Below are 16,280 nucleotides of genomic sequence, written 5' to 3'. Positions count from 1 at the left end.
CATAGGTGGAGACCAATTAAAAAGGCGACACTGCGGTGAGATCTATAACTGTCGCTGCACGCGACTGCCGAACATTAAGGTTCGCCTTTCATCAATCGTGAGCATACGAGTGCCAGTTCACTCATTAACATGCTACGTCTCTCAGCAGTCGACAGCAAATGCTGAAAAAACAATTTGCGCCCCTGATCGTCTTCTACCGACGTGCATGATTCCACAGTGTCAGTTAATGTTCTCTTTAAGTGGGAAGGAGAAAGTTTTCGAAAAAGCTACCATAAGCGCAGATTTTTTTGACGTGACATGTCTTAATGGCATGGTTAGGACACAGTGATGCGAGTGCATCCATGGCGACAAATCTAATAGAAGCGATGATGATAGAATGTCTACTGAACCATCCACGTTGTAAGGAGGGTTTTTCATAAGCCAAAAAGAGACGATCACTCATGGCGAGCTGAGGTCGTCAAGATCCTATAAGAGGTAACTGTATGCAACCACTCATTATAGCTGACAATTGAGTGAAGACACCATACTGTGAATCCAACCTCGGATTATTCGCAGAAAAATTATGAATAAATGCCTTGCTGCTGAAAGGCGCAAATTCTGGCTAGTTGATCATTTATGATAATCTTATAACTGCGTCCAAAACAAAAGCCATAACATAGAAGAGACGTTCACGGCGCTCATTATACACCTGCATAAAGAGGTAGTTCTAATGCTCACATGCTGTCGTTGCCATTGTGATCGCATGATTTTCAGCACTCTGGTGTCATAACCTACCAAAAGGTGCAAGACTATCAAACAGTGTGCATGGCTCGGAAGTCATTCAAAAGGACTTTCTGTTTGATGTGATTGGCGAGCATGCGCGACTGACGCACGGCAGCAGCAATGAATGAGCTAAACTGTTCGGAAGGGGTCCGATGGAACATAACTGCAAGAGCCCGCAAATCTAGATGAACTCGCTCGAACGGAAACTCAAGCTTGTTGGTTTTTCATGATCACCTAAAAACAGCGTCCGAAATCGCGCATTGCCGTACGCGGCAGTCACACTATCTCGCGATGTTGCGACCGTGCTGTGCTGATTGTTGCTCTGCGCCGAATCCACAAAACTTCGTTCGTAAGTGCTCGTTGCCATTGGCCGGCCGCCTTTGCTAATAATACGTCCAGCAACAGGATTGGCTGGAATTTTCGCTTGCGAACAATTCTAGCGTGAGAGCTTTTACCGCAGAAACGATTTTTCTTGAGTTCTCCCGCAGACTTCCGTTTCACGAAAAGGACGTCATCGCCCGACATGGCTCAACGCAGGACACATATCGAGTCGGCGTATACGTACATGTACATATACAGGGTGTCCCAGCTAACTTCAGCCAGAGTATAAAAATATGCGAATACCACGTAGCTGGACAGAACCAAGGTAATGTTATTTGTCGTCGCTTGGAGATGCGCAAATTATGTTTTTTGCATTCCGCCTAACTACATAATTAGTCTTAATTAATTATTCAATTTCTCAAATATTATGATTAGATGAAAAGTGTAAATGAGAAAATTGTAGAGCAACATGAAAAACTCCCGATACAGCCTTCTGTTGTTCAATACGTGCTTCATAAAATTTTTTTTCTGAGCGTGAAAGAAGCATATTTTTAATCTTGGTGCATGACAGTTGGGACACCCTGTATATCTGTACTACCGACAAAGATGCGCCGGCCACCGGCTCTGTGCTCTGCAGAAATACGCAACGAAACAAAATACGCTCTCTAAATATCCTCGCCGCAACAAATGTACGCCGTCAAGACTTTAATAAACCTAATTGATTTCTTTGATTCATTCTCCCCTTTTAAGGCGACTAGCGTTCTTTGGATTCTACCCCCGCCACCATCACCCCCCCTTCTTCGAGCGCTGTGCCGCGTTTCTCCGCTGCCAGTGCTGACGATTCCATGTCTCGTTTGTCATCAAAATTCGCTGCGCGTCTCCTGTCGAGATACGACGAAATCAGGTTATCGAGAAATCCGCAGAGTACAATAAACCTCTCTATATAGCTTTCATAGATTACGAAAAGGCATTTGCTTCAGTAGAGATACCAGCAGTCATAGAAACATTACGTAATCAAGGAGTACAGAACGCTTACGTAAATACCTTGGAAAATATCTACAGAGGTTCTACAGCTACCTTAATTCTACACAAGAAAAGCAGGAAGATACCTATAAAGAAAGGGGTCAGACAGACACAATCGCTCAAATTCTATTCACTGCGTGCTTAGAAGAAGTATTCAAGCTATTAAACTGGGAAGGCTTAGGAGTAAAGATCGACGGCGAATATCTCAGCAACCTTCGGTTTGCCGATGACATTGTTCTATTCAGCAACAATGCAGACGAGTTACAACAAATGATTGAGGACCTTCATAGAGAGAGTGTAAGAGTGGGGTAGAATATTAATATGCAGATGACAAAGATAATAATAAATAGCCGGGCAAAGGAACAAGAGTTCAGGATCGCCAGTTGATCTCTATAGAGTCTGTGTAGGAGTACGTTTACCTAGATCAATTAATCACAGGGAACCCTGATCATGAGAAGGAAATTAAGAGAAGAAAAAAATGGGTTGGATCGCTCACGGCGGACATTGCCAGCTCCTGACTGGAATCTTACCATTATCATTGAAAAGGAAGGTGTATAATCAGTGCATTTTACCAGTGCTGACATACGGGGCAGAGACTTGGAGACTTACAAAGAAGCTTGAGAACAAGTTAAGGACCGCGCAAAGAGCGATGGAACGAATATTGTTAGACATAACGTTAAGAGACAGAAAGAGAGCGGTTTGGATCAGAGAGAAAACGGGTATAGACGATATTCTAATTGATATCAAGAGGAATAAATGGAGATGGGCAGGTCATGTAACGCGCCCGTTAGATAACTGTTGGACCGTTAGGGTTACAGAACGGGTACCAAGAGAAGGAAAACGCAATCGAGGACGACAAAAGGCTAGGCGGAGTGATGAAATTAGGAAATTCGCGGGCGCTAGTTGGAAGCGGTTGGCGCAGGACAGGGAGATCGCAGGGAGAGGCCTTCATCCTGCAGTGGACATAAAACAGGTTGATGATGATGATGATGACGACGACGACTCGATAAGGCGCGGCCATTACTTCTACGAGAAATTAAAAGGTCCAATTAAATCGTTAACGTAAGTACGCTAATTAGATTTTTAATTAATTCACGCCACATGTTTTAATCTACGAAGTATAGCCGCCGAGTTCGCACGGCGTATCCACTTGGAACGAATTCTCCGGACAGCACCAGTTCCGAGATACTGGAAGTAACTGGAACACTAATGCATTCCGACGGACACGTTGAAAATTAATATCTCGGAACTGGTGCTGTTCAGAAAATTTTTTCCCAGTGGATACGCCGTGCGTACTCAGCGGCTATAATTCGTAGATTGAAATATGTGGCGTAAAATAATTAATTAAAAACGTTAATTAGCGTATTTACGTTAATTATAAGTTGAACATTTTGATAAATTATGAGTCGAGTATGTGACTGTATTTCTCCGAGTCCGAGAAGTGGCAGGGGAAATCTGTCTTTCCTAAAACCATTAGGGAATGGTATAGACTGCCGAGTGATGTTGTGAGGGTTGAATAATGATGCTTTCTTTTTGACGTTGTAGATTGTAGACGTGTATTGCTAAGGGCTTTGCCTTTTTTTTTTTCGTTTTTCCTCTTTTGTTGTCACTTTTAACACTGTCCAGGAGCAGAGGTGTCGTATGTATTTCTTCAGGCCGTTTGCGTGCAATGACTCCTCCGGTAAATATTAAACGCCCCGCAGCTTCTATTTTAACTCTCACTGGTGATCTTTTTTAGGAGGAACATTTAGCTCAGGTGCTCCTATCTAAATACATGTAAAAGGAGAATTCGTTTTTCTCGTCAACCACTGCACCAAATTTGACGAGGTCTGTTGCATTTAAAATAAAAACTTAATCTAGTGACTGTTGGTTTCGAATTTTCGATTTGGTCGTCAATTTTTTATTAAAAATTGGCAAAAACTGTCAATTTTCGGAAAACGAAACTATCAAGTTTACAACTTTGTAACTCAGCAATGGAAAATGATATCACAATTATGTTAATTGCATCTAATAGTACATCTAAAGAGGACAAAATTGATATGTTACACATGAATCTCGACAAATTTACATACAGCTTTTGCAGAACCCTCGTACACAATGTAACAAATTTACGTAAGGTATAAAATGGCATGCCAAATTTGTGTGCTTTCAATGATCTAGTGGATGCCGTTCGCAGAAGCGCGATATATGTTCTTGATCTAGAGTTATTAATTTGTCAACTTTGAGCTTCTATTTTTTTCAAACTTTCGAATTTTTGAAAATTGTTTTACCAAAATTGAAGCTCTAAATAGAAATTTTCTTCCAACAGTCCCTAGAATTTACCTTTCTCTCTGAAATGCAACAAATTTCATTAAGATCGGCCCACGGTTTATCTCAGAAAAGCGTTTTTGCGTTTTGCATGTATTTGAATAGGCCTCGTCGGAGTTGGGCCCGAGCTAAAGCTTCCTCTTAAGCCTACTCTGTTCCAAATGTTCCATAAAGTAGGCATTGGCTTGTGCGCTCCGCACTTGAGATGGACGGCTTGTTGACGGATATTGCTGCCACCCGCCCATTACGACTTCAGATGATAAACAGAGATGGGGTGAAGAAAACACATGCAGTGATGTGAGATTCACGTCTATTGCTTATAGTTTCTGCTGCTGTATTCATAGATATCTGCCACGGCAGATTCGGCGTTCTGATTTGGACCGAGTTCGAGTCGGTGATCAAATTGACGGCGCAGTGCGTGTACCCTTGCCCATAAAAATTTTCCTCACGGCGCAACAGGTGTTTTCCTACGTTTCGGAAATTTTATCTGGATTGGGCCGCTGAAAAAAGAAATAGCTCAGTGGATCGAGGTTCTATACAGGGCATCGAACAGTGTACTACTGCGCAATGCCTTCGAATCGTTATGTAGCTAAACTTCAAACTGCGAAAGCATATACACTTGGAGGATCAAGTCCCGGAATATGAAGCTTCAGCTCACACACTTTCAGGATCCGCTGACAAAAAACCGACACACGACGTCCTGGAATTTCTGCGTTTCTGAGGGACTTATCCTTCCTGAAGCTAGGTGTTCAAGAAGTTCTGAAACTTGCGCCTAAATTTGATGCGGAGCCTATAACGACCAGACCGGCGCTGCCCTTCTCTGTGCCTCAGGTATCCCGGTGAGCCTCTGAGGACGCTGCCGGAAAGTTTACCTCGGAAGGCCTCGACGCTCTGCTTATGCTGTAAGGCTCAGCCTTCAAGGGTACCTGTAAAACGCGTAGCTTCATACCTACTCGACCATTCGCTGTGTGTGGTGCTAGCTGATAAGGAGGGTGTTTTCGCCGTCTTTTCCCACGACTCATCTCGGGCAAAGGCCAAGGAAGCCGTCTTAGACGTTTTTGAAGTGCAAAGCGAGAACGGATGAAATGTGCAGTAAGATGAATCTTCAAAAGGCTTTAAAGGGTATTGAAAACTGCAATAAAAATATTTTGGAAGTAACCTTTAGTGCAAAAGCGCACAAATCTGACGTTCTATTTAGGGTGATCATTTCAGAGAAATGTTAGTTGCAGAAGTTTGCCGTGGTTTAACGTGCTTAACAAACTTAACTTTAACATTAGAGACCTACTCCTTACAAAGACCTCGTTTTAGAATTTTTGATAGTGCATGCTTACAAGAGGCTGAAAGCCTTCTCCGCTGACGTATAAGACAGATTATTTTGTTCCACAGTCTGACCTATTAATCTGTGTATTGTGGTCTCATAATGAAGCCGGAGTTCCATTCAAAAGTTCAGTAGAATTGTTAAAGTTTCGTTTACGTCAGTTCTCATCCAGTGGGCGAATGTTCCATATCTGTAGAAAGTGGGGGGAGCGGGGGGGGGGGGGGGGGGGGGGGGGCATGCATTCGGCCTTGTTTAGCTCCGGTTTTCAGTAGCGGTATATCACAAAATTGTAGAGGGTCAGTTTTTCACTGTTATTTGACTGCACCTCTGAATGTTTTCCGTTAGAAGAATGTAATGGTGTTTTAGTATCATTGCGGAATGTCTTGGGGTACAATTGGCTGCATGGTCACTTTCGAGCGTTCTAGTGCGCTCACACGAGGTGGTTTACGTTCAGCTGGTCGAAATGGAGCGCTCAGAGCACATTCGCCTGGTTCATTCACAGCGCCGCGATCCAGCTCAGAGCGCTCGGAGGCAACCTCTCCTTGGAACTGGGAGCGCGGCCGAGATCCGACAGAATCTCGAACACATGGCTCCTCAGATTGAGCACCTGAGCTTTCGGCTGGGGCGTCTTTTCTCTGACTCCATTGTCGAGAGGCATCCGCATCGGTGCAAATCGTGTCGTAGCGCGGAAGGAACGAGTTGAATGTACTAGTAGTATCCTTAAAATGACCTTCGAGATGACATTAGATGGGCCGGGGCCCAGGCTTTGATGCCGACCTCGCCAGCCGCATTTAGTGAAGGCGAAATGCAATAACTCTCGTTTACTTTGATTTTAAGTGCACATTAAAGAACCCCAGGTGGTCAAAACTAATCCGGAGCCCTCGGCTACGGCGTGCCTCATACTCAGATCGTGGTTTTGGCACGTAAAACGCGATAATTTATGACATTATTATATGGGACCATCATATTTTACGGTGTCTAATTTGTATTTTCATACACCAGACGTGTTGGTGTTACCATTCTTGAGCTAATAATCCACTTCTGTAATTTTATTCAGCTCATTTCATATTTGTTAAACTACGCGCAGCGAAACTTTGTCTTAGCAACGCGCGAAACAAATCCTGCTCTTATTTAACGACTTGAAGTTTTAAAGAACAGAAAATCACCGCCCAAGCACTCCGTACAGATGGTTAACCAGCGAAGCTGAAACGTGCGGCTCCAGTGTTCACCACTGGGTTAATTCCGATTATTCATTAAACGACGGCTTGGTAGGCTGCCGGATCCTCGGTACGCAGTTGCTGCTTGCGCTCGGCTGCACGAGCCTGTTCTTGTGCCCAAGTTGTAGCATCGGCATGGCGTAGACGAGCTCGTTCCCGGTTGTGCTCGCAGCGTTGCCGATCGAAAGCTGCTGCTCCTTAGGAATACGTATGACGCGTGGCCTACCCCATTTCGGAGCCGGAGGGAAACTGCCGCGCGCGCTCTGCTGCAACGGAGAGCAACGACGTCACTAGTGGCGCAGCCATTCGCGCGCCTCTCTTTCTGTTCTTTTTTTCTTTCACGCATGCGCGTGGGGTTGCGCCGGAGGAGTTTCCAGCATACAGGCGACAGATAGACGGACGGACGGACAAATCAGCTAGCCATATACAGCTTCGCTGTAATGATACTTTTAACGATGCGGGGTTTCGCAATCCATGTGACGTTGTCAGTTGCTATAGGACTGCTCATGTAACATATACACCTCTCCTACACACAATTAATAATAAACAGCCTGAAGGAACTACGTACGTGACGTCTGAGAGCACAGAGTCTGAACCATCCAGTATGTCCAGCGCCTTTTACACAACGCGAAGACAAGCCTACGGGGAAAGACAAACGTAGTCTTTTCCGCTTTAAATAAGTTAGTCTTTGCGCAAACATAAGTCCAAAAAGAGAAGGGAGACAAGTATGTGAACAGAAGCTCCAAAATAAGTTTGTTGAATGCGAGACGTCTGTCATATCTATCTTATGGAAAAAGCTACATTGGGCAAACTGGTAGATGATTGAATTGGCTGCGGAAGGAGCATTATAACAAATTAAACAAATCGTCGCTGGATGGAATGCTTGCTCTTCTTTACCACAAGTGCGGTCGCATTCCTAAATTTCAAGATACCGTTATCGTAGGGAAAAACAACTGTGAATTGAACCGCCTTATCATTGAAAGTGCTCACAATGAGACATACGGTGATGCATGCGGTAGTGAGACGTCATTGTCACGCCCGTACTCTGAGTGCACCACCAGAATACTTATGCCATGTCTAAAAGCGAAGGTTTCTTTGCGAACCCTTACGGCCTTTTACTGGCCTGCTGCTGCTGTCTTGCCGAATTCGTATGAACTGCTGTTTGCAGTTCAGCATAGCTTGTGAACAATGTAGCGAATAAACGTAAACAGTGCGTCACATTGAAGTTGTGACCTGTGCGGTACATAAATACTGCATGCGATTACACGTTCCATCATGAGCATTATTATCTTCATCACATTATCCTGTTTTCATGTCCACTGCATCCCAACAAGTGACGGAACGAAAAACGTTTGGCGTAACGTTCAGAGACACGAAGACAGCGGTGTGGATTAGAGAGGCAGAGAGATTAGAGACGTTGAGAGGAAAATTCTTTCGTGCAACATTCTTTCAACCGCAGGCGTTGATGCGCGCTGCTATGACAATGAGTGGCTCTGGCCGGATCTAAAACACATACACAAGTGACCAGTAAGGTGGCCGGCAGCAGAGCCACCATCGCCGTAGCTCAATTGGCAGAGTACCACACGTGTAATGCGGAAGATTTGGGTTCAGCTCCCAGAGGTGGCAATTTGTATTTTCGCCCCCTTTCGTTTTCCTTGTTATTTTTACATTTTAGATAAAACAGCATTTAATTTTCCCTGTGATTTCCTCGGCTTCACTGTTTGTTGGCCTCATATAGACATACTGCTGTCTCCATACCAGGCATAGCAGGGTGGGTCAGTGCAAAAACTTCCAGATGCAGGAACACGTTTGCAGAATGGAAGAGGATGAACAGAACGAGAACATGAATGGACTACTAACAGTCAATATACTTTAGCTGTTGCTGGGAAAACTGATCCGTGGGCAGTTTTATAAGAGACCCATCAAGACTATTCCACATTTCAATTGTTGACGGAAGGAAGAAAAATTTAAAGAAATGCAGTGGCGACCTGAGCGGTACAATGTTTAACGAGTCTGTGCGCCTGGTTTTGAGCACATAGGCACGCCGATGTGAACGCATGAACTAATAATTTTGTGAACCATGGCAAGGCATTCACATGTGCGTCTGTGATCCAGTAATTGAAGAAATAATAGTTGAGCAGTTGAGCATGCGAGAAGGGTGCGAAATAGCGATTACACCTGCCACGTATATGAATCACATCCCCTTTTTATGCACGGATTCAAGTTTGTCTATTTGATAATGACGTTGGGGAGACCAAATTCAGAGCCATAAACAAGGATCGGTCGAATGACTGATTTATAGGCCGTGAGTTTACATTCTTTAGGGCAATTTTACATGGTCCGTTTCAAGTAACCAAGTTTTCGAAGTGCGTTTGAGCAAATAAGATTACCATGCTTGTGCCAATTTAGATCAGTCGTGAAAGTGACTCCAGGGTATTTGAATTGTTGAGGCTCTTAGTGTAATTTTTCCTGTTACTGTAAGCAAGATGAAAAGGTTGTTTTTTGTTTGTGAAAGTCATGGACACAGTTTGTCTTTTAATATATTGACATTTTCCAGGTACGACTGCAGGGGCAACACGAACCAAATACGTTATTAAGCGCGATTTGGTCTTCAACATTAGTAATGTTAAAGGAGAGGAGGAGAGACAAAGAGGAGGAAAGACAGGGAGGTTAGCCAGTGGAAGTACCGGCTGGCTACCCTGTGCTGGGGAAAGGGGTAAAGGGAATAAAAGGAGAAAGAAGAAGAGGAAAAAAAAATAGAAATCGGAAAATTCACGCAGTAACGCGATAGTACGCGATACAACACTCAAAGGCGATCGCACAATTCGCATGTCCTTAAAAGCTTCAGCAAAGCCCTTAAGGCCTTGAGTGCCGAAGCCCATCTGGACCAGTGTCCTAGAGCTTTTTCCTCTGTAAAGGGGCGATTGTCCAGTTTTTCGAGCGCGGTCACGAGCACTGTTCTTGGCACTTTGTAGCTGGGACAGTCACAAAGGAGGTGCTCAATCGTCTCCTCGCAGCCGCAGGTGTCGCAACTAGGGCTGTCGGCCATTCCAGTGCGGAATGAATAGGAGTTCGTGAATGCCACGCCGAGCCACAGGCGGCACAGAAGTGTTGCTTCCGCTCGTGGTAACCCTTAGTAATGTTAAAGCACACAGTCGTCAGCATACAGACGGAGTTTGACATGGGTGTTCCTGCTAACTACAGTCACATCGTTAAAACAAATAAAAACAGTAGCAGCCCTAGAACCGAGTCCTGGGGAACATCTGATGTAAAGTGAGCTCAAGACGAGTGAGCGTTGTTAAAAGGAACGAACTGACACCTAAAATCCGAATAGCTAGTAATTAAGTTGAGCAATTTGCCATATTTGATAAGCGTGCATGCAGTTTAAATCGAAGTTTCTTATGACAGTTTCGAATCATTTCGCATAATATTGTTATGGGCCGCCTCCTTGGACTAGTGAAGATGACGATCACCGGGAGGTTGCGCGTGTTCAGCCATCTTGGCTACGTCTGTAAATAGTCGGTATATAAACCGTGCCTTACTTTTCATCTATATGATGCCCCGTCGCTATATATAAACAAAGAGTGTATCGGTCCAGGAATGTTTAATGCTGACGCAGCGTCGTGAGTGAGTTCAGTGAGCTGTGGGACTGTTGAGAAGACAGCACGGAAGACAGCACGGACAATAGATGTTATTGTCAGTGTAAAACCCGCTTATATGTTTATGAATGGTATGCCTTATGTATTACATCGTGCATTAATTAAAGATATTGGTATATAGTTCGAAAGAATTTGCATATTGTCAGATTAAATACCGGGACGACAGCAGCGATGTTTCAGGCGTGAGGTAACGTGCATGAGTCAATCGATTTGTGGAATATAATAAAGTCATCGGTTGTAATTGCACCGATGGTTTAAACACCATCTTGCAAGACAGTTACCGCGGTTCCCCTCTTTGCCATCTTTGTCATCGTCATCACACTGTGGACATTATTGAATATTAGGGAACTACTGACAAAAGACGTATATAGGGATAAGACAGTAGTCAATCAGTTTAACTTCAATTTTCCTGCTTCTCAGAAAGCTGCAATAATACGGCCAGCACTTTTGAGGACTTCCTGCAACAAGACGTGTCATCAGCTATATTCGTTGAACCATGTGGCACTAGGGTATTTATTAATGTGATTGTGTCTCTTAACTCAAACAAATCATATGCCTTGAATGAATTTACAAGCATACCTCGCACGCAACACTTAGTCTTACATGTGGATGATGATAGCATTTCTTTTTTCTAGTGAAAATACCCGTAGCGTACAATGTACAGCACTTGGGCCGCTGAAAAAATGCTAATCATCTTCAATTAGACGTTTTGAAAGTGAAGTATGTTTCATATACTGCATGAACCAAAATATCATGATAAGTTCTGTTTTAAGTATGAAAATAGGATTGTTGAGCGCACGATCTCACGAGACATTTTGGGTGTAGTTTTTGATGAGCATTTAAGCTAGAATGAACATGTTTCTATATTAAAGACGTCGTTATCGAAATCACTGGCATTCTCAAGTAAATATAAACGCGTATTCTCTGAGCAAATCAAAATATTGCGCCTTATAGAATCCCGATTGCAATATTATCTCTTGGTTAAATTGTTACAATACACCAAAATATTCCTGTCCTTCACATACTACGAAAGTGTGCAATGCGCGCTATCTATTCCTTAAACAGATTTGAACACTCCGTGCCATATTTCATTCGGTCAAAGGTACTTCTTTTTCAATGTTTAATATAGCTTAAGATTTCTGTGATTGTTTTCACACAAGTTAGCGGGTCACCCTGAGGCTAATATGAAAAAATAGGCTTGTGGTGTCTGCAACTTCAGGGAGACGCGGTTTACTGTACCACGCTGTCGAACTCGGTACGGTTCTCAACTAGATGAACATGCTATAGCTACTTTTCATAAACGTTTCCCTTTTGTATACTTTGTGTCTAATGACATGAACTCTCTAAAGCTATATAAACTTATAAAATCCTACTTGTTATCCCGCATGTAATATTACCAACTCTCACATGTTGCTAATGATTTACAATTTTTGCTCTTGTTATTTGTCGCTATTTTGTAACTCCGAAGCAGCTGCCTCGCATTGCTGTCTCTGTATAGAAGGTGTATGGTTTATTTTGATTGTACGAGCGTGTCTAAAAGGCCCTGGGACCTAGTCAGGAAAAGCAATATACCTTTAGGCCCGGTGCCGCGGGACATTTTTGTCAACATCAGAATAAACTGCTATTCATCATCATCATCATCACTTACTCATTCCCTAATCACTTGAGCAAACACCATCTAGCAAAAGTGTCAAGAAAGTCAAGAAAGCTTATTGTTATCGTCAAGAAAGTGATACAGGTCAGTATATACAGGTAGGTACCCATAGTTTATGTAAGAGTTCTTTTGGAGGATCTGATGGGAAGCACCAGTAAAAAATATGCAATTAGTAATGGCGTGGTAGCAAGAACCTAAATAAAAAAATATTGGCTGGTACAGTATGTGAACATGAATAGACGCAGCAGAAGCTTGATGTGAACGAGTTGGTTTAACATACTTGAAGAAAAACAGCGCTACAAAGACGCGTCGTTGTAGCGCTGTTTTTTCTTCAAGTATGAATAGCCGGCGTTCGATTATTTTACTAATAGTGTGCAATAAAATAAACGTCAAGGTACGCTAGTGAAGACAAACAACTACCTAAAGAATCTTTGCAGACATGCAAATGGCTATTGTAGCTGTAATAAATGCTGATGTAGTGCATGCCGTGCAACAAAGATCCTTCTTTTTTACACTGCGAAAGGCAAAAAAAAAAAAAGAAAAAGAAAAATGAAATCAGAGACATGTGGCTGGGAACTGTCAAACGTCAGCTTACAGTATCTACAACAATCTGCGTGTTCAGCAAAGCAATCACCATTTATACCTCTGCGTTTCCACAGCGTTCCCAGCAATATTTTCTGACTATTGCCGGTGTCGCTTGTTTTCCTTTCTTATGTGAAACAGTCAGTGTCGTTTCTCTGGTGTAGGCATACATTTTATTTCTGCGTTAGCAAACGTCTGTTCCTCATCACGCGGTGTCTGTTGTGGAAACGTTTGGAGTATGCGCAATACCGCATGAAAGCCCAGCAATTCGAGGCACCGAGAAACGAACGCCCCTATATAAGACTGCGAGCTGCAGATGAGCGCAGCTTATACACAGGCCGGACAGTTTTTCGCGCATATACATAATCGGTAGCGCCCTGAACCATTGCATCAACGAATATATACACGTCTAGCCGAGTATGACAGGCATGCAGTAGGGTTGTTTTTACGACTAAATACTTACTTATAATAGCGACAGGCCAAAGTTCAGTTGGTCTGCTGATGCTCCAGAAACGTAAGGTGACCATTCCAGTGGCCATGTGAATCCTTATTGCACCATAAGTGTTATATAGAGCTATACCTTCTTTTTTTTTTCTTGTGTGTGTGTGTGTATTTGGACAGATTATATTTAATCGCTAATGACCACAGCGACTGATCCAATGCGGTGGGGATCTTGGGTGCTGTTTCCGCTGTTTTTACGTAGAAAAACACCTGGCCACTAAAAACAATGTGGTATACACGGATGCAGCCCTATACCCGTGGGACCACAACACCAAGGAACATAGAGTTGCGGCAGTGACCGTGGATCACATGGGAGAGCTGGTAAGCAGCGCAACCCTAAGGAGCTGCACGGTAACAGAGGGGGAAGAAGCAGCTGGGGCTCTAGCGGCGGCGGAGGGTTACCGTAGAAACAGATCCTTGATAATACTCACAGACTCCAAAGAAGCATGCAGAAACTACACGGCACGTAGAATCAACAAAGGGGCGCTGCGAATCCTCCTCGAGGCAGGGCTTCCGAACGAAAAGATACTGCATACGATTTCCTGGGTGCCGGGTCACACCGGAATAGAGGGTAACCAGAGGGCCGACAGTCTAGCTTGCGAGCTTACATACCGAGTGGGACAGTCAATAGACCCGGATACCACTATGACGGTGGAACCAACGTACGCGGAAATACTAAACCATCACAGAGGCAAAAGGATAATATATCCACCAGGATAATATATTACAATAATATATCGCAATACAAGTACCGAGACACTAGTTCAACGACTGCCGCTTTCGAGCGAATGCAAAACACTTCCTGTACCACAGGAAACATGTATCATTATTGGCTAGCTTCTGTGGCAAAGACGATGAGGACGTTCGCCATCTATTCGAATGTGCCCGACATGCTACGTATGAACGGTAGTCAGGACAAGAACTACACGGAATAGATAAGCGCTGACCTTTCTCACAGCGCACCACCTGCTACGGACACGTATACTGGCCTATCCACACTGCCAAACATCTGCTGTGCTGGGCTACAGAGCTCATTCGTTACAGTAAACGACTGCCTCTTTCCTAAAGCCACCGCAGTGGCGGCTAAATAGTCGAACGTCCGCCTCTAGTGCGGGAAGTGCTCGGGTCGAATCTCAGTGCCGCCGAGAACCCGCGGGATTTTTTCTAATGGGCAGACATACATTGAGTTCTCGTAAATGCCCGAGCACCAGGTAGGGAGTGCGCTTGTACTCCTATTTTACCGGCAGGCACCCGACAGCTACTCTCGTCTGCCTCCCCCAGCCGCAGCGGATGACCTATCAGAATGCTGTCTGTGGGTGGGCAAGGGGCGCCCACTGACCTTTTTCAGTCTCTACAGGGCCCTCTTTTAAAATTAGAACACCCCACAAGTAGCCGAGCACTAGACTGAGGACATTTCCTCCCATTACAAGAGACAGTGGGTTCCCGGAGGTACCAAAATTCGAATCGAGTATACCTTCCGCATGCGAGGCGTATGCTATACCACTAGGCCACCGCTACGTTTTATTATTATTATTACCAGTCCTATGCCGGCGATTTCCCATCAAGTGGGTGTCCTTCCCAAGCGTTGAGTTCTCTTGTACTGGCCGAGCACCGTGCCGGTAGCGCGCTCGTACCCATTTTACCGGTTGGTACCTGGCGGCAGCACTGGTCTGCCTCGCACAGCAGCGGGGAATGCTCGACTGTGTCACAAATTGCGGTGGCGGGACAATGGGCGCCCAGATACCTTCCAAATCTACATAGGGTCTCATGTCGAGATGAGAACTCCGTATGAATATGCCGAGCGCCGGGCTGGGGAACATCTCTACCTAATAGAAAAACCAGTGGTTTTCCGGCTGCACTGGCATTCGATGTGAGTACCTCCCGCATTCGAGGCGGACGCTAGACCGTTTCGCTGTAGTTGCGCCACCCTGCCCACCGCATGGCCAATTACAACTTGCTGTTATACCTGCTGAAGAGAAATAGGAAAAACCACTCTTACTATAGGTACCCCACCGGAAATCTAATGAAAAAAAAAATTGCGCGATGACGGTGCAACGTTTCGACAAGGGGACTCGTCAGGGCAGCAGCTGTTTTCCTTTGCAGAGTTTATAAGCTCGCTCTCCCTCACTCCCGGCGGGGTAGGCTGAGCAAGCGGGTGCATCGAGTAGTGTGAGGGGAGCCAAATTTGAAAACAAAAAAGACAGAAAAAAAACAAAGAAAAAACGAAAAATTTATATTTTTATTACCGAAAATTTCTTACCGAAAGAAAGAGGGGCCGGATACACGAAAGTTCTCGTTTGTAAGTGTTTTTTGCTATGGGCTGGCCACTTTTGCAGCATCAGTATTGGTTGAAATTAGCCCTTGGGAACAATTCTAATCTACGATGTTTTTTTGTAAATACGGGCCCAGGTATTGTTTCAATTCTAAAAATGACATTTTTTTTTTCTGTTTGTGGTCAAATACAGAATGTTTCTTGATTTTAACAAAATTGGTACCCATACGGTAAAATAAAACATTTGCCATCAATACATGAGTGAAATGACACTTGTTCGTCATTTACTATCCTCAGTTAACATTTGCGTGCAGCTTCACCAGCCACGCAAGCACATAGGCAGATCGATCTTTATGCATGAGCTAATTGGACGTTTCTGAACAAGGTACATCTGCAATCAGAGCGAGTGATGCCTCTCAAAGCATGACTATATAAACTCGTAGAGTGGACACTTGGATGTATCTTGTAATGCCGGGTGTTGTGGCGCCAGATGTCTTGTCAGGGGTGGTCACATCTAATATGTTATACGTAGCGTGCTTATCTGCACGTGTATGATTTGTGGCAACCACATCCCAGGATTTCACTTTTACGTACTACCGAAAGCTGCCGTCATGAGGGGAGTAAAGGTTGCTCCCTTAATGGAACAAGCTACATAAAAATCTTT

The 16,280-nt window shown here is 44.2% G+C and overlaps 1 protein-coding gene across 1 annotated transcript in view; it reads right to left on the bottom strand.

The window, feature by feature from the left end:
- The window catches only part of LOC126543192 (uncharacterized), a 96,251-nt gene that overhangs the window by 8,905 nt on the left and 71,066 nt on the right, over positions 1 to 16,280 (bottom strand). The window lies entirely within an intron of this gene.

The sequence above is a fragment of the Dermacentor andersoni genome, chromosome 1 (genome assembly GCF_023375885.2).
Source record: "Dermacentor andersoni chromosome 1, qqDerAnde1_hic_scaffold, whole genome shotgun sequence".
Lineage (NCBI taxonomy): Eukaryota > Metazoa > Arthropoda > Arachnida > Ixodida > Ixodidae > Dermacentor > Dermacentor andersoni.
This window is presented reverse-complemented; position numbering and strand designations above follow the sequence as displayed.